Source organism: Bombyx mandarina, chromosome 13, assembly GCF_030267445.1.
Source record: "Bombyx mandarina strain Sakado chromosome 13, ASM3026744v2".
Lineage (NCBI taxonomy): Eukaryota > Metazoa > Arthropoda > Insecta > Lepidoptera > Bombycidae > Bombyx > Bombyx mandarina.
The window spans coordinates 4,281,512-4,306,242 of NC_143220.1; the positions used below are offsets into that span (position 1 = coordinate 4,281,512).

The following is a 24,731-nucleotide window of genomic DNA, read 5'->3' on the forward strand; positions in this document are numbered from 1 at the left end:
TAGCATTTTTTATCAACTTATACAATTATACTTTGACAATAATAATTTAATGTCAAAACAATAATAAAATAAGACCACGCTATATTTATAAACATTAACAAAAGCAAGACAATAACTGTCCCCTTCACACTCATAAGCTAGACCGTGCGAGAGAGAGATGGGCAGACGTGTGAATGTGTAGAACGCAAGCTACATGGTAGGCGGAGTGGGGGGTGTTCGGTTTTATTTTCGTTACGGAATTTCTTGATTCGGTTGCCTTGCTCAAAGCCCGCGATAAAAGCTATGCAATAGTTTAAAAATAAACTGGAAAAGCTCAATTAGAAAAACATAAAGTAATGGAAATACGAAGTTGTGGCCTTAATATCAAGATTTTTAACTTAATATTCCCCACTAATGGATAGCGAATAGATCTCGAATTCCCAGTAATTTGTGGCTCAGACTTTTGAATTTATTTTTGTCCTCCGATCGATAGGTTCTCGTATACACGGTAATTTGTAAGACTGAGATTTAAGATTGAGTTTTATCTAAACATTTTACGCATTATGGCGTATATTTAATTCATGTTGCAAATGATGTGACAATAAAAACCAGCAGCGTAACGACAAGTTCTTTTATTTGTGCAAGAATGCAGAAAAGTAGTTAGAAATGGCTGGCATGGCTTGTTTTATTAACACTATCCCCCCTTCGTTGGCTTTGGCTGGCGGCGGTGGCGGTGGCTATGGCGGAAGGGGGCGTGTTAATATGGCTTGGCGGCTTGGCTGGCGGCAGGGCATGACAGCTGACGTCACGTCCGTTACATTCGGCCATCCTGCAACAATTGCTCCCGCAATGGGGAACACACAAAAACATTTAGTTCTCAAATAAATCAATAAGGTCTTCAGTTTCGAGCTGCTCATCGGAACTACTAGCGCTATCGGACACATGGGCTATACTTTTATAGGGCTTTAATGAATCTGTTGATACCAGGCCAGTGAAGTTTTTATAACTTCGTAAACCTTTTAGATATACTTCTAATTCGATAACAATTGTTACCTACTACTTTAGTTACTACATACGGACCTGAGTACAAATCGTCTAATTTGGTATTAATCCTAGCGGCGCTACTAACCAGTTGGCGCCTGTCTCTACGATACAAAATGCCTTTTCTTATAAACATGAGCTTTTTTTTTATATTAATGTTGTGTGTATTATTGTACTCGCTTGTTTTATCCTAGCTGCAGCTATCTTACGCCGTGCGTCAACAGTTTCTGGTTCGAGACCAGGAATCGAAACATCACATATTGACCTACCAGAGCGCGCAAAGATTAAATCACAAGGCTTGTAGCCGCTGTTACTTTTAATTGTGTTGTTTGTGCCTCAATTAACGGAGTTCACTAAATTATTTGAAGCTTCACTAGGATCAGTTGCCCGCAACACAAAATTGTATGTTTAGTTTGTTCAACCTGGCCAATTAGCGCGCGGACAAGCAATACCGTTTAACGTATGCCTAAACTGTTTATCTTCTGATATATTTTTTTAAAGTACCTACTCGTAAAAGCTTTCCCGTAGTCTGTCACCACGTGATTCGGGTATCTGGACAAACCCTATTAATATATTTTTCAATGCACGAATGGTCCCGATTAAATTTACAGTACGCGTTAGTTCAGCTATCACAAATTTAGACAACGCATCTTTCATTACGATCATGTACTGGTTGGTGCCCTTTAGATGTCCTACAGAAGGGCATCATGTTATATATTTGTACCATGCGCATAGTATCAGATGGTTTAGAGATCGGATATAGACAGTCTTCTTTTTTTTAACATAGTTATCCTTCTCGTGTACAATAAAGACATGCTGCCACGTATTTCCTAATAAAGCGTGTCATTTTAAGAAACCAATATTGGCTTTTAATCAGAGCTAAACGATGATTTAGATCCACGTGACAAATGTCGTCATAGTGCATTTGTACAATTTTCCATTTAGCCGAAGGGACTGCGAGTCTATTTCCCTTAAAAATTTTTCGAACTAGTTCATTCATAATTATCTTTAACATCAGCGCGACTTCGTCCGCGTGGAATATAGTTCACAAAGAATGCTTTATTTTAGTACAAATTGATTAGCATAAAAAAACGTTATAGTGAGCCAACCTTAACATATGCTATCGCGGACATTTTTTTTTAGATCTTTTAAAGGGGTACAATTCTGTCACATTATTTTAGCGAAACTTTAACAGTTTCTGCAGCGCACGCACCGGAAGCTCTCAAAAGGGAAAATAACCCGATTTTGAAACATTACTTACTGGTACTTCGCTTGTATTGGTCTTAGCGTGACCCAGTGATGGTCTTAGCGGTGCTAGCGTTATATAGCCTATAACCTTTCTCAATAAATGGGTTATTTAACACTGAAAGAATTTTTCAAATCGGACCAACAGTTCTTGAGATTAGCGCGTTCAAACAAACAAACTCTTCAGCTTTATAATGTTAGTATAGATTGCTTTATAATCGAACTAAGCTTTTCGTCCTGACATTGCACAGTACAGAATCAATCAGTAACTAAGACGATTCACGTTCATCATGTCAACAGGATGCCTATTAAGCGCGTCTACAAATTTTCCATACGTTCACCAGGTCTATACTCAACACTAATGTCATAATCTTCTTTCAAAACTCACCATCGCGCAATGCATGGTATAATGTCGCGTTTGGTAAGCGTAGCACAAACCACAGTACAATCAGTTTCTACTATATCATGTTTACCTACTTCATAAACACGGAACCTACGTAGCGATTGTACGACCGCCAGGTTATGAGCTCTTAACTATGATACACATTCTTCCTTCCTAGTAACCCGGCTAAAATAGTATAACAGGCCGCAGTGAGTTGTCAGTTTGTTTTTGTAATAGTATACCAGAAATTCCTAAGTTACACGCATCGGTTTGTATTTCTGTAGGAAGCATAGGATTATACAGAGCTAGCACAGGTTTGAAACGTAAGCTGTTTTTCAGTTGTTCGAAATTCGCGTTTTGTTCACGGCTCCACACCCATGATTTATCTTTTTTTTCTTTTTAAACCAATAAACTGTCGCACACTATAAGCATTATTTGGCACAGGACACTGCGAAACGGCCGTCAATTTTTGTTGCACCCGGCTGTATACCGTCTGAAGATATTTCATGACCTAATAAGTGACTTGTTCCTCCAAGAATGAGCATTTACTCATATTTAATTTTAAGTCTCCACCATAAAATTTCCCAAGTACTTTCTCAATAATTATTGAACCTGATTTTATACCAACTGAGGGTAGATGTAAATCGTTTAAAATTGCTAGTATCTCGATTTGACCTACATTTATTTTTACCCATTTCTTTTCTACCCACAGACTCAATTATTTTATTTATTAAACGCATTTAACTACCCCACCTAGTGGAACAAGGTGGAGATAAAGAAGAAACGCATGAATACAGATGGCGCATTTGCTAAACCAAAAGGAATTCTAGTGTACTAGAAATAATGACCTTGCGGTGTAATGAAAGCAGTTGTGTGTCTGGCACAATGCTCAATTGATGGTAGCCCTGGGCTAAATCTAAACTCGTGCAGTACTGTTCGGTGGATACTTGTATATTTTACCATAGCGTTTAACGCACGATAATCAACGCATAGCCTACTGTCGCCGTTCTTTTTCTTAATAAGACTACTGGTGAAGCATGACTAGATTCAGATTATTTTATAATGCCGATGACTAAAAGTGGCGATACACGGGCTGATCACTAGTAAGCTTAATTTGCATTTGAACTAAATTGGCAATACCTAAATCATGTGTATTCGTAGCAAAGCAATGCTTATACTGTATTTTTTAATCTGAATGACTCCTAATATTTAATGGCTCCTTTTAATTTTTTTTATTTCTACCCACAAATCTCGAAATATTTGTAATGGCATGGCTAGGGCAAGTAGAAATGCAACACACCTGGCTGTTTGGCTGTGGCTCCTCGCAGCTGTTGGCCCTCGGCAGGACCTCGCCCGGCGGCCACAGGATGGTCTCCGAGCCCATGTTGATGTCTTTGATGTAGCTGTCTTCGCCGTTCAGCAGCGTCGCAGGCAGGGAGAAGGAAGCTCGTAGCCGTGAATCTCGTGAAGCGCCGTGAAGCTCGTAGTGCCGCAGTGGAGTAACCACGTTGCTGCTCTTTTAGTTTCCCTCTACGTGAACCAGAATGATGGAAGGACAGGGCGGCAGGCGCTTTTGGTCCGACGACGTCGAAGTCCCTTTGATTTGATTGTTCCAGGTTCTTCATCCTGTAGCTCAAGTATCGCCTTGTGGACCTCTTTCTGAAGCAATTTTTCAACACTTTCCTCGCCAGTGAAATAGGAGCTTCATCTTCTTCAAACTTGTCAGAAGACCGAGACATCTGAGCGTGTATATGACGTTGTTTCATTTCTTTATGCCACTTCTGATTGTTGCAAATGATGTGACAATAAAAACCAGCAGCGTAACGACAAGTTCTTTTATTTGTGCAAGAATGCAGAAAAGTAGTTAGAAATGGCTGGCATGGCTTGTTTTATTAACACTATCCCCCCTTCGTTGGCTTTGGCTGGCGGCGGTGGCGGTGGCTATGGCGGAAGGGGGCGTGTTAATATGGCTTGGCGGCTTGGCTGGCGGCAGGGCATGACAGCTGACGTCACGTCCGTTACATTCAATAATAATTTATATTGTAGGGTCAGTCAGGTGTTGGATCTAGAACCTACGTTTCTCGGCAGAAACAAGCAGGACTACGCGATTTATGTCAAATAGTATTTCTAGAAAATACTGAAGTCTTCGAAATTAATTAGGTTAATAAGGTTTTTTTTTTGTACATTTAGAAACGAGACCATTTTTGTTGCCTTATATGAGTAAGTTGAGCACGGCCAATCTGTTTTTATGTGATCACTGGAGTCCATAGACATCAACAGCGTAAATATCGCCACACACCTTGAGACTTTATTTTTAAGTTTCCTTTTTTTATATGTGTCAGCTGCCGGTAGAGATAGGCTGGATGGTAGTACCTACCAGTAACAGTTTAAGACATTTCCAGTAGTGATGTACTTGTAATATAATCGATTGTCCGGACGGAAGGTTGTTCAATCCTTGATAATGTTATCCCACACCGAGTCAACACTAATGTTTGCGGTCTATTCTCGGCTCGATGCGTAATTTGATTCTGCAATCGTTAGGGGGAGCGGCGGCTTCAGTCTTCCCGTTCCGTGTTTCGATAATGAAATGAAAATATCTGAAATATTTTTTATTTCCCTCTTAGAATTACATTAATTTGAAAATTTATATTGCTTTTCACGATTTAGTCTTTTTAACCGATCGCTTCAGACGAAAGGTAATGTATATGTCGGCACACGTCAGGGATGGCTGAGCGGTAGGTTCCGTCATCACTCGTATTTGGTTGAACTCAGTTTATAAAAAGTCAATAAAACCTTTTGAATAATAATTATTGAAACTCAACACACACAACTTTCACAATGACAGGATAAACCGACAGTTTCGTTGCACATACCGACAGACCGACTGACCGACTGAGACGGACGGAATTACTGTCTGACACGGAATGCCACGACTCTGTCCACGTACCGCCATTTTATACTGTGGCGTTACGGAGTCTACCCTTCATTTTGTGATATTTATCAAAACAACATTTCATCATTTAAAATAATAATCAAAACCACCGTCTTAATATTACTAAAAGTCGTTATCCACGAAAATTAAAAGTCGTTATCCACGACATATATATTTCAAGAATTGTGTATTTAGTACGCGTTAACGCTTTGTTCATTTAAAAAATGCATTCAATGGGTAGACAAGCCAATTTGTTGTTGAGCGGATGTGGTTTTACCGAACGTATAGGCCAGTTCATTGGAATGCTTCGCTAAGTCTACCACCGCATTGGAATCGCTACTCACTGAGAAGATCCGGTCAGAAACTCAGTGGGCTGTGTCTGTGGCTTAATTTTCATAACGAACTCTTCGTCGCATTTGACGGGTTCGACAAGAACCATGACCGGTACACGGAATGCCCAAAAAACCGATAGTGGATCGGTAGGTTCCGAAGTGACGTGTTTTGGGCGACGGCGACAGTTTACCGGTTGGTTTACCGCAGGATCGGGTATGTACATGTATATCACAAAGGATATTCCGCTATCAATATTGAGATAAGAGATCTAAGGCTCAATAATATTTAATAACGACTAACTAGCCCTAGCATGACTGCTTCGTGGTAGAAATTAGAGGGGAGTTCACGCATGGCTTTACGATACGCTTTACCACGATTAGTTGTAAGTTTAGCGGTCTTAATTTTTATAACACACTAGCTGACCCGGCAGACTTCGTAGTGCCTCAACCGATAAATAAAAGACCTAAACTTTTGTATAAAATAAACTTAAAACAAACAAAAGGAATCCGTCAAAGGAAAAACATCATTGTTTTTTTTTATTTCATTCCGAGCATTTTCATATTTATTTACCTTTTAAACCTTCTCTGGACTTTCACAAATAAATCAAGACCAAAATTAGTCAAATCGGACCAGCCGTTTTCGAGTTTTAGCGAGACTAACGAACAGCAATTCATTTTTATATATATAGAAGAAGAAGATTACTGATTATTACCGATATTAATGAGTTTTATTATTATGATATTACTTAAAGCCTTTATGGAGTCAGAGAGTCAGAGAAATCTACGATTTTAACCAATGAAATTGTATTTGACACATTGTCAGTACTCCCAACGGAGGTGTAACAAGTCAACTGCGCAAAATTATTAACTGTGACACTAACGAAGTACTCAGACAGATCGCCTAGCGAAGGTCTTTGAAAATTGAGACGTTGATTCGTATCTTTAAAAGTTAGATTGACAAAATGTGTACTTTTGATTGTATTTATTCTCAAAAAATATTTATAGAACAAGATTTTTTGGCATCGCTGAAGGGCGACTGGGCGACGATAACCACTCACCATCAGGTGGGCCCTGTGCTCCTCTCCCTACAAGGACAATAAAAAAAAAAACTATAACGTTAGTCTTTTAACATGATTTGTATTGTGTATGCTACTTTCAAAAACCAAAACAGAAAACATATGGAAACAATTACCTTCCATTTTGTAGTTGTGAATTTAAATATCAAGGGATGTGGTCAGAATATATTCAATCCTATTAGGTACTCGTCAAGAAGAATCAGAATAATGCATCACTTAAATATCCTCGAGCATCCACTATTACCACATTATTATTATTTTTTATTGCTAGATGAGTGGACGAACTCACAGCCCACCTGGTGTTAAGTGGTTACTGGAGCCCATAGACATTTACGACGTAAATGCGCCACCCACCTTGAGACATAAGTTCTAAGGTCTCAAGTATTAATTGTCCCTATTAAAAGAATTCTCATCATACCTATATTTCCCGACTTAAATCGTCCATTGTCTCGAATACCAAATAGTGTCGGGAATCGACGGTGTAAAGAACTAAATTATATGGGCAAGGGGCCAGATCTCCCACGAGATTGTGGTACTGAGGGGGAAATCTAGTATGTACGTCTTCCGAAGACACGATAAATTATTTCCCGGTACTCTCACCCGAGCCTTTTGCCCCACTGGTGACAAAAGTCTGAAACGGTAGAAGAGTTGACTGGTCTGGTTAATCCAGGTCGTTTTTGAAGTGTTTCGTTAGTGTTCCGGAATATCCTGCTGAACAGAACCAGGCTGGTCGGAACATAATGATATATAGTCGGAACATAATGATACTATACTGCTATGACGCATGTCGGTGACGCGAACTCACAAGATTTCACCCATCCAAAAATTGCTCAACGCGGCTAAAGAAGTTTTCACTTCAAAAAGCTCAATACTGGACGCTAGACCAACTAACCAGTAATAATGGATTGCCAACCTTATGCAAGATGTAAATGTTTACCCAAACCTTCAATTACATGCTCTGATTCTATTTCCCTTTCAATGTTATCCTTTATGATTTGCGAAATGTTAGATACTACGAAACAATTACTCCCTTGATTGTTCAAGTGTGTTGTTACAGGGTTTTGTTTATTAATTGGATTTTATTCAACCTCTCCGTTGAACAGGATTGCGACACGAGTATATGGTAATGTAAATACGTAACTGTCGGTACCGGTAACCGATAATTTAGTTGAAATAGCAGGGCTTGCGGCGTATTATTAGAAGCTTAAAGGTATGGGACATTAAAACCGGCACTACAATTTTATATTTTTTGAAATAGAAATTGAGACATCAAATGGTTTGTTTGATGACATGATAATACGTAAATGTACTTATCAAAATGGAAGCGTTTCACAAGAAAAATTAATAACACAAAAAATACTTTGAATATGTAGTTATTTGTTTTATAGCTAAATAATTTCAGAACGTTCTATATTGAATTTTTTTTAATTATCAATCATGATTCATTCTTTAATTTTGATTTTCTACATTAGCTAGATGTAATATAGTTTTCTACGAAAATAATAAACCTGCATAAACATACCTAATAAAATATATAATACGATTTTTTTAATACGGTCAAATTCAAGATTGTCTTAAAACAATAAATAAAACGTTCGTAATGTATTTTCGAAATTGCAAAATGATTTATAAGAACTTCCAACTACTTTGGTATTCAAGCAACATGAAAAATAAGAGAGCCAGAATTTAAAAAAATCATGAAACTTTTCCTCATTTAGCTGCAAAATGCGTACAGCCCGACATCAATTATAATAATGTAATTTCCCAACACGACATTAGTACTGTAGTGGGAGTGCAGTTACGAGGAAAACAAGGCCATTGTTGCACAGAACAACGGGTTCGCAGTAGGAACGACTAACTTTGGGATATAACTCCATGTCAATGGACGTAATATATTTATAAAGGAAGCTTTGAGTAAAGCTTGAGGCGAAGATTTCGAATTTATTGGAAATATACAAAAAATATATATATTCAACCTGTTTGTCGTATATCGTTTGGAACCTCTGGGTCTGCGTAGGGACTTCAGTCCCCTCTGTATTTTCGTATATGGGGCTGCTCTGAGGAATTTTTTGAGATGATACCATCATCTCGTTTTTACCATCGCACCGCCCGCTACCGGAGTAGAGTTCATCCATACTACCTGCAGCTAAAATATCGAGTTTTACAGTAATCATTAACTATGATGTACCAAAATACGGCAACGGCACATTGTAAGTACTGGATTAACTGGATTCCTCAACTTAATGAGTGGCTAGATCTATCATTTATAAATAAAATAATATTCAGTCAAACAAAAGATATATTTTTTTAAATTGAACTATGTTAGCAAATGATTTGATGAAAGTAAAAAATAAAAGTGGAAAATTATTATGGATTTTAATGTAAAAAAAAAAATCAAAATAGAAGAGTGTATGAAATGAAACAAAAAATTGTACATGTATCATTCAGAGTATTTAAAGTACTTTTAGAGTATTTTAGCACTTTCTATGATGTGATTGAATTCTTTATTCTTTTATGTTATTTTACAAATCTAGATTAGTAGATATAGAATATTTAAATAAAAATATATGAGTTCATACTACTTAAATAGCATTTTATGTTTTCTTCTTTCTGTTATTGTTACTGCGATTGAATGGAAATGTTATTCATTTAGACATTAAATAAATGCCACCTCTGAATCTGAGACGTGAAGTAAAATTTTCAATTATATTGAAAAGTGGCTGTCCCATCCTTTACATTGAATATACATTTACTTAGATTCATCTATTTTCAAAATTACATTGGAAAACATAATATATTCCACATTTCACTAGCGATGCTATTTTAATACCCATATGTCCAGAATCTTCTACGTTATATGCTACAATGCATTTAGCGGATCTCTTAGCTTTCCGTAGTCTACAACCCTTAGGCAGATGTTGTTAAGGATGATTTACTTAATTGTTATCCTGACATTCTCGAAGTTAAACGCAGCATGAGTTAGTTTAACCTTGATCAAATTTTTAGGAGTTTTGCTTATGATATTGATTTCGTATTTTTTTATAAAATCCCAGAGATGTAGGGATGAGGTAATTAGAAAAACTCTTCATTATAGATATTGAACTACTGAAAGCAAATTAGCGTATTTTTTTATTTATTGGATAGACGAGTGTATCTGCTGACGCCAGCTTGGTATTAAGTAGTTATTGAAGGCCAGCCACAAAGTGAATGCCATTTCCTACACTTAGACATGAAATCCAAGTATCATTTGTATGATGAACAACCCACATCATGCTACGCGTGTGAGCTGTCAAAGCACCAGTAATGTCATCAGTGATTACGCAAATATGAATTTTTCGGGTTTGAATTTAATCCTCAATGTTATTTAATCCTTTATCTTGGAAGTCATTCGTGAAGATACGTAAATAGCTTTTAATTAGAAAAAAAATTTTGTTTGTCTACGAGATTCGAGCACTGGCTTAATAGTATTGCCCGATGCGACTACACCGGCCGTGTTATTCTTTAGGCCACGACGCGGCGACGTCTTCAATATTCATTTAATTCATTATTCGCATTTTTTCTTCACGTTAAAGCTTCATTTCAAGAAAAAATAACCATCGTTACTCAAAAAACTAAGATTACAAAGTCGAAAAACAGCTGTGAAATCATAATGTGACTCCGGAATTAACGCGTCTCGCCAGACAATTACAAATGTAAAAATAACGTGAGGGGTAATCGTTATAAGTATTCGGAGCAAGTCGGATGCTAATTGGCATTTCAAACGAATATTACAGGCCAAATATCAAGAAAAAGAGGCTCTGGAGACGAAGCATATTTATTGGATCATTCACATGCTACATACGCTATATAGACATTGATTCTCGTACGAAAAGTCTGTGTTAAATGCTTATAATGGTTCACGGGAGATTCTGAGTTCATTTATCTGACGTTAATGAAAATTATATAGTTATTGTCGTTGTACGCAGACAACTATGTACCAACATGGACATCAGCAATGCCAAGGGTATAGTCAAGCCGCTGTCTAATGCTAAGTGTTACGAATGAAGATAATTTTATTGATTGTTTATAGTTAATAGCTTGTAGTGATTTATAGAAAAGTGGGAAAAGTTCGAGAAAAATTACTCAACTCAACAGCGTTTTGCATATTTTTTTTTCATTTGGTACCAACGAGCTCATAGCTGAGCTGGTATTAAGCAATTATCGAAGGTCATAGATATCAACAGCCTGAATGTCACCGTCTACCTTGTGATATGAGCCCAAGTCTCATTTTAATGTGTGACGACAAACCGGGATGTCCATAAAAATATTATTCAAACCAAAATTATTGATCTACAGTAAATGTGTTTTTAAAAAAATACTAATCTAAATAGGTTTATATTAGTAATGTGAGGACGTCTCAGTAATTCTCTAATAGGAGAGCAGGTCGCCAATACTCGAATGTAGCGTCATCGTCATTGCGACTAATATCATTAAGTGCATTAAGATTATTAAATTTAATCTCCAATTCCCGTACTGGGTCATTTCCATTTGTTGATTACGTAACACCGAACTATTCGACATGATAGGTGTGTCATGATAATATCCTTTTTCCTTATCCATTAAGGTGTTGGTTGGACGAGCTCACCGCCCACCTAGTATTAAGTGGTTACTGGAGCCCATAGACATCTACAATGTAAATGCGCCACCCACCTTGAGATATAAGTTCTAAGGTCTCAGTATAGTTACAACGGCTGCCCCACCCTTCAAACCGAAACGCATTACTGCTTTACGGCAGAAATAGGCGGGGTGGTGGTACTTACTCTTGTGAGTCCGCACGGTCTCTAACTAAATACCTTAGATGGAAGTTTAGAAAAAACGACAAAATTTAAGATTCCTTGCGAGTATATGTGGCGAGCTTGTATGGCGAGCCAAAGTCGGTGGCTATTATACCATCAGATACTTCTGCCGCCAAGTAGCGGCAAGCAGTCATAAGAGGTCCTACCACCAGTAATATGCAATTATAATTTTGCGGGTTGATTTTATTACACGATGTTATTCCTCACCGTGGAAGTCAATCGTGAACATTTGTCAAGTACGTATTTCATTAGGAAGCTTGGTACCCGCCTGCGGGATTAGAACACCGTTGCATCGCTAGATACGAACGGACCAGACGTCTTATTCTTTAGGCCACGACGACCTCATTATTAGTTGACGGATTAATAATTGAAATATTTAAGACTGTATGAAAGGAAGGACACGACTAATTTTTTTTTTTAAATTCACACAATAAATTGGTTAGATTAAAAAACGTCAAATAAACATTTCATCCAAAACACGAGATTAGGCTAATATTAAAATGATGCGGTACATTGCATCTCGGCGCGCGTAAGATTATTTTATTCTCTCAGTGCCGTGGTCATTCCAATTCGTGGACTACGTGTCTTCGAAGCATTTGACACGACAAATTGGTGTTAATTCCCGAGGCACGGGTCGTAGCAATTACGTTCCGACGGATGTTTAATCTTTACTAATTAAGAACACCTTTTGATGCTACAAGAGTGATGTGTAAATGGATTCCAATTTCGTTATGGAGATGATGTATGTTTGTGGAATTTTATATAAAGCGTGTTAATTTTGACGTAGCCTTTCGAGGACTTTTGAATGGAAAACATTAAGGAAAACAAAAGGGGTTCGTAATAAATTTATTTAAAAATCATTGTTTGATGTCACAGTGATATCGCTCGGACATTAGAATGATGTGACCATCTACAGGTATCTCACACTGTTGTATGAATAAGACAAGCGCGAGATTGTATCGTAAAAGTGTTTTATCATTATAATATTCGTTGAATAAAAACTATAGTGTATATTGTGATGTGTCGATACCATAATGTGAATTCCGCACCAGATTGAGAATTTTTTTGGACGGAGCTACCCGTGCGGACTCAAAAGGTCCTACCACCAGTAAGAAAGAGTCAGTCAAATAATCGTACTAAGCGTTTCGATCGAACGCTCAATGCAGAAACATTAACATCGCACTATTCATCAACCGACGAAACGATCCGAAGATGCTTCCACGTTTACTCAGAGTTAATTTTAATTAGAAAAGTTGCGCAATTAACCGGCTCACCTCGCGAACCGGTCGGGAAAATTGGAATTGTTTAATTTCACCCCTCTGTAGCGTGAGAATGTCGTTAATCTATGTCTTTCGGTTGCTTTTAATATAATTAAAAAAAAAGTGCGTGCGTACAAAGTACACATGTCAGAAGTGAAACTTTTTTGGCGAACTAATTTATAAGTCTTGCTTATATTTATACAAATCTAAAACTTTAAATTCCGAGACTTAGAGGAAGGGAAAAAGGAAGATATGTTCCCGTCAAAGGTCTAAAGAAGTTTCACTTCAAAAAAAACAAACACTCGTACGTTTGTCTTATGCTTATAATCGTCTCGCGGGAGACTTCCGTGCTCATTTATTTGACGTTAATGATGAGTTATATAGTTTTTGTTGTTGTACACAGGCGACTATGTATTAACATGGACGTCAGCAATGCCAAGGGTACAGTCAAGCCGCTGTCTAATGCTAAGTGTAACGAATGAAGGTAATTTTATTGATCGTTTATAGTTAATAGCTTGTATTGTTTTTTTTTGCTTAGATAGGTGACGAGCTCACAGCCCACCTGGTGTTAAGTGGTTACTGGAGCCCATAGACATCTACAATGCAAATGCGCCACCCACTTTGAGATATAAGTTCTAAGGTCTCAGTATGGTTAAATATAAATATAGATTACAGGTTTATAGAAAAGGTGCGAAAAGTTCAAGAAAAATGACCAAACTCAACAGCGTTTTTGCATATATTTTTCTTTCATTTGAACCAACGAACTCATAGCTGAGCGGGTATGAAGCAATTACCGAAGGTCATAGATATCAGCAACCTGAATATCACATCTACCTTGTGATATGAGCTCCAGGTCTCGTTTTAATATATGACGCCTGCCCCACTCCTAAAACTCGATCACACGATTATTCGTGGTAGGAATAGGCCACATAGTAATACCTACTAGTGCTTATTTTCCTACTTATTTCTAGTAGCCTCGAGAGTTTAGACTAGTTTCACTGAACGTGGCTACTACGCTAATTCGGGTTCCGCTATAACTTGTGAGGTTGCTCTCTCCGTGAATTTTTCACGCGTTCTTATCATACATTCCATTTTTCATGACCAGTGGTTAATCTTTTCAAAAACGGTTCGGTTTTAAATTCAATCGATAACCTTCGTTCGGTTCCTCTTAATCTTTTGAAATGGGTCAAAACTATTTTGTGGCCAACCCTTAGCTCTTCAGCTATATTATAATTACCAAAAATCCGACCTAAGTCTAGTTTTAAAAAAAAAAATATTTTGTTTATTAGCTGCTGTCGACGTTAATAAACTAAAGCTCAATTGTGAAACTTTAAAATATATTTGAAACAAATTAGTTTACAACTTTACAAGAAAATATGAGAAAAACATCAAGAAAGGAGACATTTTAAATAAAAAATGAATATAATTATTATAGTATCAGGGATTATTCCACAATCACTAGTCTGTCTAAATATATAATTTAAATACCGACTGATTTCCATACATAAATAATATTTTCTATTTAATTAAATTGACTGAGTGATACACAATCACCTTTGTTATTTATACTGCAACCAGTAATGGGTTCAGGTTTGAAGGGTAGGTTAGCATTTTTAATATCGAGACACATGACGTTTAGATTAAAAACCTTTGTTTACTTTATTGTTCAATAAGAATATTTAATACTAGCGGCCCGCTCCGGCTCCGCTAAGTTCTTTAACTTTTTTTTTTTTTTTTTTTTTTTTTTTTTTTTTTTTTTTTTTTTTTTTTTTTTTTTTTTTTTTTTTTTTTTTTTTTTTTTTCCTACCTATGCTGATAGCCTTGAGAGGCTATTTCAGCTTCGCCCTAACGTTAGTAGGTGAGCTCGCGGGGCTCAACCGGAGAGTTGCTAACACTGACCCTAGCAAGAGCAGTGCTTCGCAGAATCTACCACCGGATCGGAAACGCGACCCACTGAGAAGATCCGGCGAGAAACTCAGTGGGCTGTGTCTATGGGTTAGTTCGCTCGTCGAACCCTTCGTCGCAAGCGACGGGTTCGACGAGGACGGTGACCGGTGCTTGTGGTGCCTAAAAGCACCGTTAATGGATCAGGAGGATCCGTAATGACGTGCTTTGGGCGACGTCGACGGTTTACCATTCGGTCTACTGGGTCGGGTATGTAATTTCCAGCGGCTACGATGAGAGGGTTCTCATGTCGTGCCGCCTTCTCAAAATGGCGCAGCGATGCCGACTATAGATACTTACTAAGGGAGTCGAGCTCCAGGTCGTCGTGGAGATCCACATTCCTAAGGAACCAAGGCGCTCCGACGGCTATCCTGCAGAATCGTGATTGAATAACCTGAAGGGATTTCAAGTTGGTGCGGGCTGCGTGAGCGAACACTACGCTTGCATACGTCATGACGGGGCGTATACAAGTTTTGTAGAGAGTTACCTTATTACGGAGGGACAGTTTGCTTCGACTACAAAGCATTGGATAGAGTCGTCCTAGAATAAACGCGGCGCGGTCGCGTACCGTTTTTATATGGGGACGGAATGTCATCCCTCTGTCGAGGGTGACGCCTAGATATTTGACCTTCGAGACCCACGGAATGGGCTGGCCAAAGAGAGTGATGGGACTAACGGCGGAGGTGTTTGCGCGCCTACTACGGAGTGGGATGCTCGAAGTGATGTTCGGAGGGCGACCCCTTTTGAAGAGCACCGCTGCGCTTTTCGTGGGGTTGATGTCTATTCGCCACTTCCGGAACCACTGTCCCAGGGTGGCTACTGCGATCTGGAGTCGCCGATGAAGCAGCGACATCTTCCTACACGAGTAGTAGATAGCCGTGTCGTCGGCGAAGAGCGCTAGATGGGTCTCCGGAGACCGGGGTATATCATTGATATACAAACTAAATAATAACGGGGAGAGCGCGGAGCCTTGCGGGACTCCGGCGGTCAGTTGACGGGGACGAGAACGAGTTCCCTCTACTCGATATCGAAACGAACGGTTCGACAAGAAGTCTCGTATGATGAGCACGAGTCTGTCTGGCACTCCCATGTTGTACAGTTTATAAATTAAACCGTTGTGCCAGACTTTGTCGAACGCCTTCGCGATGTCGAAGAAGAGGGCGCCGGTCGGGATTTGTTTACGCCTATTTAGTCCTATCAGAATGTGCTCCGTGAGGCGGTGCACTTGTTGTACGCACGAGTGTTTAGAGCGGAATCCGAACTGTTCGTCAATGAGAATTTTGTTCGCGGTAACAAAATCCCAGAGGCGTTTCCTAAGGAGCCGTTCGTAAATTTTTCCTATCGTCGAGAGGAGACTAATCGGACGGTAACTAGAAGTTTCGTTTGTCGGTTTGCCCGGCTTATGTATACCGATAACGTCCGCTTCTTTCCACACCGCGGGAAAGATGCAGTGCGTCATAGCGGCATTTAAAATTGTAGCCAACATTGCTATCAGTTGGACTGGCAAAAATTTTAGCGCGCGGTTGTGGATGCCGTCGGAGCCGGGTGCCTTCCTAGGTTGGAGGTTGTGGATCGCGTCTCTAACTTCGTCAGTGGTAATGGGGGGTAACGCGTCCGAGGGCGGCAGGGAAGCTCTGCGCTCGACCTCCCTGTCGACTAACTCGGTGTGTTCGGGGTCCGCGTGTTGAGTGCTGGTGGTGCACTGCTCTTGCAGTGCATCGGCCAGCAGCTCAGCCTTGTCATCGTCATCGAATGCCGGTGGTTGGCCTGAAGGGCGTATGAGGGGAGGCATAGTAGCGGTAGTTTCGGATTTGAGAGTCCTAGCTAGTCGCCAGTATGCTTGGTGGGAGGGCGCGAGTTGTTCTAGATAACTATGCCAATTATCGTTACGCGCGTCGCTTAAGCGGGAGTGGACTTCGCGTTGTAGACGACGCATCCGAATCCGGTTTGAATGCGTGGGAAGACGATCGTAGGCCCGGATTGCCGCGTTCCTAACTCTTAAGAGATTCCTAAGATCGGGGGACAGTCTGATGCGGTGGAAGCTGTCCTCCACATCGACTTCTTTTGAAGATCTAATTATCGCGGAAGAGATGTGATCGGTAATGATGTTTATGGATTCGACGGTGTCCTCGGGGGATAGATTCGAATCCGGGCCGTAAGGGAGGATTGGCGGAGCGGTGTCGGCTAGGCACGTGCCCAGCTTATTCCAATCCACCATGGTCCTCGTAACAGTGACTGGGTTGTGGGGGCGACCGAGCTGCATAACGACAGGTCGGTGGTCTGAGTCGAGCTCTGACATTGCTTCGATGGAACGCAAGCGCAGAGTTACGTTCCTAAGCAATGCCAGGTCTATAGTGCTCGGACGGAGCGCGATGTTATACGGATAACATGTTGGAGTTGGGGGACCGACTATTTCAAAGGTGAGGTCGTCTATAAACGCGTCGAGACGCCTACCGTTAACGTTAGTACGATGGCAGTTCCACCTAGTGTGGTGGCAATTTAAATCGCCTGCCAGGATGACGGAGTCTCCCATGCCGAACAGTGACTCGATGTCACTGCTCAGAAGGGGCTTGTCCGGGGGGAGATAAACGGATGCGATGACGATCGGCTGGTGTCCCGTCAGCGAGATACGGCACACTGACGCCTCGATATGTGAGAGCGAGGGAGTATCGAGAGGGACAACGTGCAGGGCCCGCCTATAGTAAATGGTAGTCCCGCCTTTGGAGGCGGTGAGTCTGTCATTCCTAACCATGACGTAATTCGCGACTTTCGGGTCGCGACGCGAGGGCTTCAGACAGGTTTCCTGCACTAATAGAATATCTACAAGATTATCGCGGAGGAATTCGAAAATTTGATCGCGTTGCCGCGCGAGTCCGTTAGCATTGTAGAATGCTAACGTAAGGGAATACGGTTTTTCTCTACCTTTTTGCGCCATTGGTTACCGGTAAAGATTTTATAACGTACGCGACACGGACTCGTAAACGTCCATGTGATCGAAAGCGGCCGCGAGCCGCTGTTCGGGGGTTACCGACCTACGGATAGCGTCAGCGAACGATCGCAGACGGTCGAAGTTGACCGCGGTGACGAAGTCACGCACGAGCGCGAAGTCGTTGGCGGCAGAGGGTTGCGGGGGACGGAACGCGGGCGCGGGGCGAGGTGCGAGCAGGGGCTGGGGCGCGGGGCGTGTCACGAGCGGGGGCGGGGGTGCGGTTTCCGTTCCCGCCTTCGTATACGGCAGCGGTTTTTTCCACGCCGACACCGTGGGAACTGCAGCCGGCACGAAGGCGGGTTTCGGCACTGAAGGCGCCGAAGTCTTTGGGCCGACGGTTCGGGGGCTGGGTGGGTCGGACGTTTTCGCGGAGCCCTAGGACATCCACGGTAGTTCGCGGGGTGCCCTTGCTTAAGGCATAGGACACAGCTGGGAGGTTCGGTCGCGGTTTCCCTATCTCTAACGCAATCTAACGTAGCGTGATCGCCGAGGCATTTCACGCAGCGGGGGCGCGCGTGGCAATTACGCGCCGAGTGGCCATAGAGTTGGCACCTGTAGCACTGCCCGGGAGTGCCACGCTTGTGGGGGGCTTCGATCGAGATCCCGGATAGGCCGCAAATTGTCGTGAGACATGCGATCTTCTTTTTGGCCTCCGGGGTGGGTTCTAACGCCACGAGTATCATATTATAGGGCTGTTTGCCCCGCCCGCTGTGCATCCGGTGCACACTAACTATCGGGAGGGCCTGAGCGGTCAGATCCTCCTTAATGTAGTCTATTTCTAGCTCCTTAGGGACTCCGCGTATTACTACGCGGAGCTCGCGGTCCTCCTGAAGAGCATAGGTGTGGAAACCTATGTTCTCCTTTCGGAGGTATGCTGAGAGGGCCCTATGGTCGCCCGGCGTTGCGACCTTGATCTGAATCCCATGCGCGACGTTACGCGCATGGGTGTAGTTAATTTTATTTGCCTGAAGGGCCTGGGACACGCGATTCCACGCTGTCTTCTCTTGAAGTATCAGCGGGGGCGGGGCAGCTACTTTGGGAGCGGGCGCGGGCTTGGGACGCGGCGGTGGGGTTACGCGGCGCGCGGAGTCCGACTCCGGTGTAACTACTACTTTCGGTCGAGAGGCGGACGCGGATTTCGTCTGTTTTGTCGTGGAGTTCCGGGACTCCACGGCGCGAGTACGCTTCTTTCCACGTGTCACTGTTTGGAAACCATCCGAGGTTCCGGGCTGAGGGCTGGACGCGGATTCAAAGTCCATCTCCGATTCCGTATCGGAGCCTGAACTTGAGACTACGGAGGTCGCGACGGACGATACGAGCGATGACGTAATCGACGCGGGCGCGGGGGTGGGGGTAGCGTTAGGCGCTACGTGAGCCGCATCGTGGGAACGTGCGCTCGAACTTGACGCGGCGGCGGGGGGCGCGCGGCGTGCCTCCGAGGCACGGTTGAGAAACGCGGCGACGGACGCGGGGGGAGAGGGATTGCCACGAGAGGCCCTATATCTAACATACTCGGCCCTAATTGTCGGATACCTTTCCCGGAGGAACCCGACAAAATCCCTGTCACTGATAACACTCTCACTGAGTTCTTCCATGCTTCGGTCTTCTTGCCCGGGGGGGCGGCCCCGGGACTTTTGTGAACTCGCCGAAAGGCGAGGCCCCGGATAGGATTTGTAACCCCCTGTGCTGCAGGACAGCAAGGAGCAGGGGGGGGGAATGCCTATGCCGTGAAAACGGCAATCGGCGGGGAAAAGGAAAGGAACCCGCTCGGGCTGTATAGTGCTACAGCAGGCAGAATCGCGAGCGGGGGTCTAGTCTTGAAAAAGACTGTTTTTTTTGGGAAGGGTTAGGAAATCGCTAGCCTGTGAGTGCCACAGGAAGCCTGAACGTAGCGATTGGTTTTGCCTTGAAAAAGGCAGTTGGTAAGGGTGGGTTCGCGGTTACAAAACTTTAGCGCACAAAAATGGACCTCGATACGCAGATCGCAAGCGACCAACGGATCGGCACGTCCGCACTACTGAATTGTACGCACGATGTATTCACGGTCACTACACTGTCGAGCACAGCTGTGAGTTCAGAGACGCAGCTCGCAAGCGGGCCACGGATCGGAAAGCACGTCCGCGCACGACCGAGTCGTGAGCGAGAATGGTTCTTTAACAAAAATTTCAACGATATTTAACGTTGTTTTATTTTTTTTAATAAAAGAACACTTATATAAGTATAATAGTTAGACATATGTTGTCGCAACACTTTTTGTACATCATAATGCGTTTTACAAAGTCGTAGCACATTATTATATTCTATCATCAATAGTTTTCGGAGAGCAGGTGATGTAAAGAACATTTTAGGTAATTTTTTACACTTTGGGTTACATTATTGGAGTTTTAGTAAGGATCCCTAATTTTGTTAATAAAGAAGATTATACCCTATGTCAGTCGGGAACAGTGTAGCTTCCAAACAGTGAAAGCATTTTTCAAATCGGTTCAGTAGTTTCGGAGCCTATTCAATACAAACAAACAAACAAATCTTTCCTCTTTATAATATTAGTATAGATTATAATATTTTAGGAGACTAGTAATTATTAATTCCACTTTAACGACTACAATTTTCCAAAACGCCATTCAACAATTCTCTCTGGCAGCAATAACAATTGGATCAAGATATAATAATTACTTTATATTGTTTTACAATTAATGGCTTACTAGCCTATGCTCCGGAAAGAATGTTCCTTAATGATCTCTAGCGATTTGTAACAGTTGCAAAGAGTTGTTTAAGCTACCATTAAAGCTTAAAAAATTAGTGGTTCAACTGTTAGTCTATAAGAATACTGAAATAAATAAATATATAATATCCAAATCGCAAACGGTCTTAATAAATCACTTTACAAATAATCGGGGTATCTGAGAGTAAATTAAGAACGGATCTCACCGAATTTCAAATGACAGCTGCGCTTATTGAAATTATTTCATCGAACTTTTTTCAAAGATTCTTTTCTCCGCCCGTTTTAATATTGGTTTTGAAATTATTGACTTTTTTTAATATATTTTTTTTGTATCAGCGCGGATGGATTTTACTAATTCTAATTCACCTGATATTTTGTGATTAGGTGAGATCGTAGTGATAACCTCAATTACATTGAGCTAACCGATATCGCATCTATCAAACTATACAGTAAGTAAGGGCGGATTACTTGTCATAAGATATAAAAACTGTTACATCCATGACCATGTGAAACTGTGAATTATCTGAGTATTCATATTCCACGCTAGTTTTAGATTGATCTATTATCGCGTTACAGTTAGGTGGTTAGTGATCTTGGTAGTAATTACATCTGGTCCGGATTGGAGTCCTGGTTTGGAGTCAGTACCTTTCTTGAAGACATTCGCTATTTTCAATTAATTTGGTGAAGAAAATTGTCCGTATTTCCATTGACTGAATCAACTTCACTGAATTCCAAAGCAAACTTCAGCTATTGTTTAGTTAATAGCGTTTAGTGAGACACAGTTTTCAAGTTGCGTGATCGTTTCAAAACAAGTATCTATTAAACTTAGCTCTGTTGAGTCGTTTCGTTGTTTAATTGCTTTCATCGTATCAATCCTTTGACGCCGATTAATTAACATAGATATCTTCAGTATGGACGAAAGCAATAAAGGTTACTGTATCTGGTAGTTATAGTGGAATATAGAGATGGAAACGGTTTTCTGGACTGCGCTGATTTGAATATAATAAAAAAATCTGCCTCGATCTAGCAGATGTAAAATGATTAGCTGGAATTCTATTTTTATCGTTGTGAATGCTTACAGCAGCAATGACATCGTAACGAGTCGAGGCTTCTGTTTGATGATTCGACGTGAACTAATGTCACATTTTTGTATACTATAATCAATGAATGTAGGAGAGCTCGCCTTACCGCCACTACTGCTAGTATCTTGCCTCGAATTACGCGCGGTAACTCCATTCCCGCCATCAAAATCTTTGGCCAGCCCATACCGTGGGCTTCGAAGGCTAAATACCTAGGTGTCGAGCTCTACAGGGGGTTGACATTCGATCCCCACTTTAAATCAGTACGCGACCGAGCCGCTTTCCTACTCGGTAGACTCTGCCCCATGATCTGTAAGGGAAATAAATTGTCCCTTCGTAACAAAGTGACACTCTACAAAACTTGCATGCAAGTGTAATGATCGCTCACGCGGCCGGTATGTACATAAATTTTCTCCAGGTCATCCAATCTCGTTTCTACAGGATAGCAGTCAAAACATCGTGGTACGTCAGGAATGTTGACCTCCACGACGCTCTAAATTTAGAATCGATACGTAAGTATCTTAAGGTAGCGTCAGAACATTACTTCGACTAAGCGGCGCGACACGATAACGCACTTATCGTGGCCACCACTAATTACCTATCCGACCCTGGTGACGCGGCAACATAAAGCCGTCGTCGCCCGAAACATGTGTTGTTCCCCCGGATCCACTCATGGTGCTTTTAGGCCTCTCAGGCACCGGTCATCATCCTCGTCGATCCCGTCGATTACGGCGAAGAGTTTAGTGAGCGAACTAACCTATAGATATAGCCCACTGAGTTTTTCGCCGGATCTTCTCAGTGGGTCGCGATTCCGATCCGCGGGAAGATTCTTCGAAACACTATTCTTGCTAAGGCTAGTGTTAAAAATGCTCTTAGGTTCAGCCCGTGAGCTCACTTACCCACCTGGTTATAGCTGGAATAGCAGGAGAGTAGTTCGAAGGGTTTTGTTTCACCGGTTTTGATTAGTTAAAATAGACAAAATAAATAGATAAAATAAACTGGCAAAAGCTGGATGAGAGAAGTCAAGGATCGTATTGAGTGGTGTGCAATTGGAGATGCAGAAATCCAGCAGTGGATTGCTACAGGCTGATGATGGTGATAATGAAAATAGACAAAAATAAAAATTTTGTGAATTTTGTTATAGTAAAGTTTCGTGGAGCCGACTTAACCTAATAAGTGTATGGCTCTAATAAAGAATAAAAAAAAAAAGTTTCGTGTTTCTTAAATTTTATTGGTTCTTACCTTTGAAGGGCTAAACCAAAATTAGTAAACATATAAACTTTTAGATAAGCAGGATAAGATATTTAGTAAATGGATAACAGTATATTTTAAGAATGTAACTGCCTCATAATTTCCTGTTCCTTCAAGGAAAACCATTTTTATTTTATCTCATACCTTAAGATTAAATTTTATATTATATATTACATTTTCTCTTTATATTATATACCTTCAGAAAAGGTAAAAAATATGATGAAATAAAACGCCACATCGGTCATCGGTTGAAAAAAAAAACAAAAGAAAATGTTAATGAACTGTTTATAAAACAAAGTAAAGGTTAATTAAAAAAAGGGAGAAAATAACAAGAACAGGTTGATAAACAAACTAGAGAACGGTACAAAGCTGTTTTGTTTCCAAACAAATAACTGAAATCATTACTTTAAAATCATCGGACAACAAAAGACGCCATATCCAACGATACGACTACGCCAGTATTAATTATTGTAATGCCTTTTACATTTTCTTTACATACTTCAATATAAATTAATTCTTCTTTTTTTTTTCTTAAAAAAAAAAAGTTTAAGTTATGATGCTTAAAGCATAAGCTATAGATAAAGTATTATAAGTTTCAATAACAATACAATCGGAGTTAAAAACGATATTGAGTTTTATCAAGCGGGAATTATAATTCATTATTCTATTACTTTATTCTGCCGTGACTCATTTATTTAGCATCCGTACAATATAAAATCATCATCATCAAAATTACCTTACAGACGTTCACAGCGTGATATAGGCTGCTCATAAATCCCAAGACTGGTTCGTCCTGTGGAAGACCTACCAAGCGGGTGCTTCAAAACTTAATTTACCAAAAAAACAAACATCTCTTTAATATTCTCAAATTTCAAATATGCTTGCAGTATTTAATATTAAAATTGTTCAAATATAAATAACGCATAGCATCGAAATATTTTTTCTAAGCTGAATGAAAATAATTCTGGCATCGTTAATAAAACTCCTCGTTATTAGGAAAGCCAGATCTAACAACATCAACTAATTACCTTTTATTTCCGTAAAATAAACTCACAAACAAACCGTCCTCAATTATTCAAGTCGTATAATTAATTACAAGAAAAAAACTCAAAACAATTGTGGACGATCACTTTGATGGGTCTAATAAATGCCTATTTTCTAGTGGAAAAAAATGCGGTAGTTGTCTAAAATTAATGCTGGTACCTTTCAACATCACTGATTATCATTTAGGTCATCTAAGATAAGTAAGTAAGTCTTTAATATACAGTCAAGGTCAAGGATAAGCTGAGAAAGTAAGCTTATTCACAGACATTGAAACAGTTCGAGTTAAAGTAGTAGGTATGATTTTTTGGTTCTCAAGCCAAACCTGCCGACAAAGAAAACTTGAATTTTGGGGTGCTTGTAAGAAAATTTGCTAAATTTGTTAATTTGTCAATAGTGATAATGCACCTAAAAGGCGATTAATTTCCACGAGACGGTATAAAAAATGATCAATACTTTTGTTTTATACAGTAAAATAACTGAGAGATCAACCTCGTACCACCAATGGCTGGTAAAATTACCATACTATACTAAATATAAATATAAATAAATATAAATCCTATGGTTTTGTCTTAACTGATTTATCATAATATGTGCCTATAGACATAAAAACTTGAATTATCC

General features: G+C 40.6%; 1 protein-coding gene and 1 long non-coding RNA gene across 2 annotated transcripts in view; one reads left to right on the forward strand and one right to left on the reverse strand.

Annotated features, from left to right (window-relative positions):
- Positions 1-24,731, forward strand: part of LOC114239787 (adhesion molecule nephrin) — a 241,423-nt gene that overhangs the window by 4,257 nt on the left and 212,435 nt on the right. The gene's annotated exons all lie outside the window — the stretch shown is intronic.
- On the reverse strand, positions 597-4,667 carry LOC149501586 (uncharacterized). The gene is made up of 2 exons (XR_016324080.1): positions 3,948-4,667; positions 597-808 (listed from the first exon to the last, which is right to left on the reverse strand). It is a non-coding gene; the product is annotated as an uncharacterized LOC149501586 (long non-coding RNA).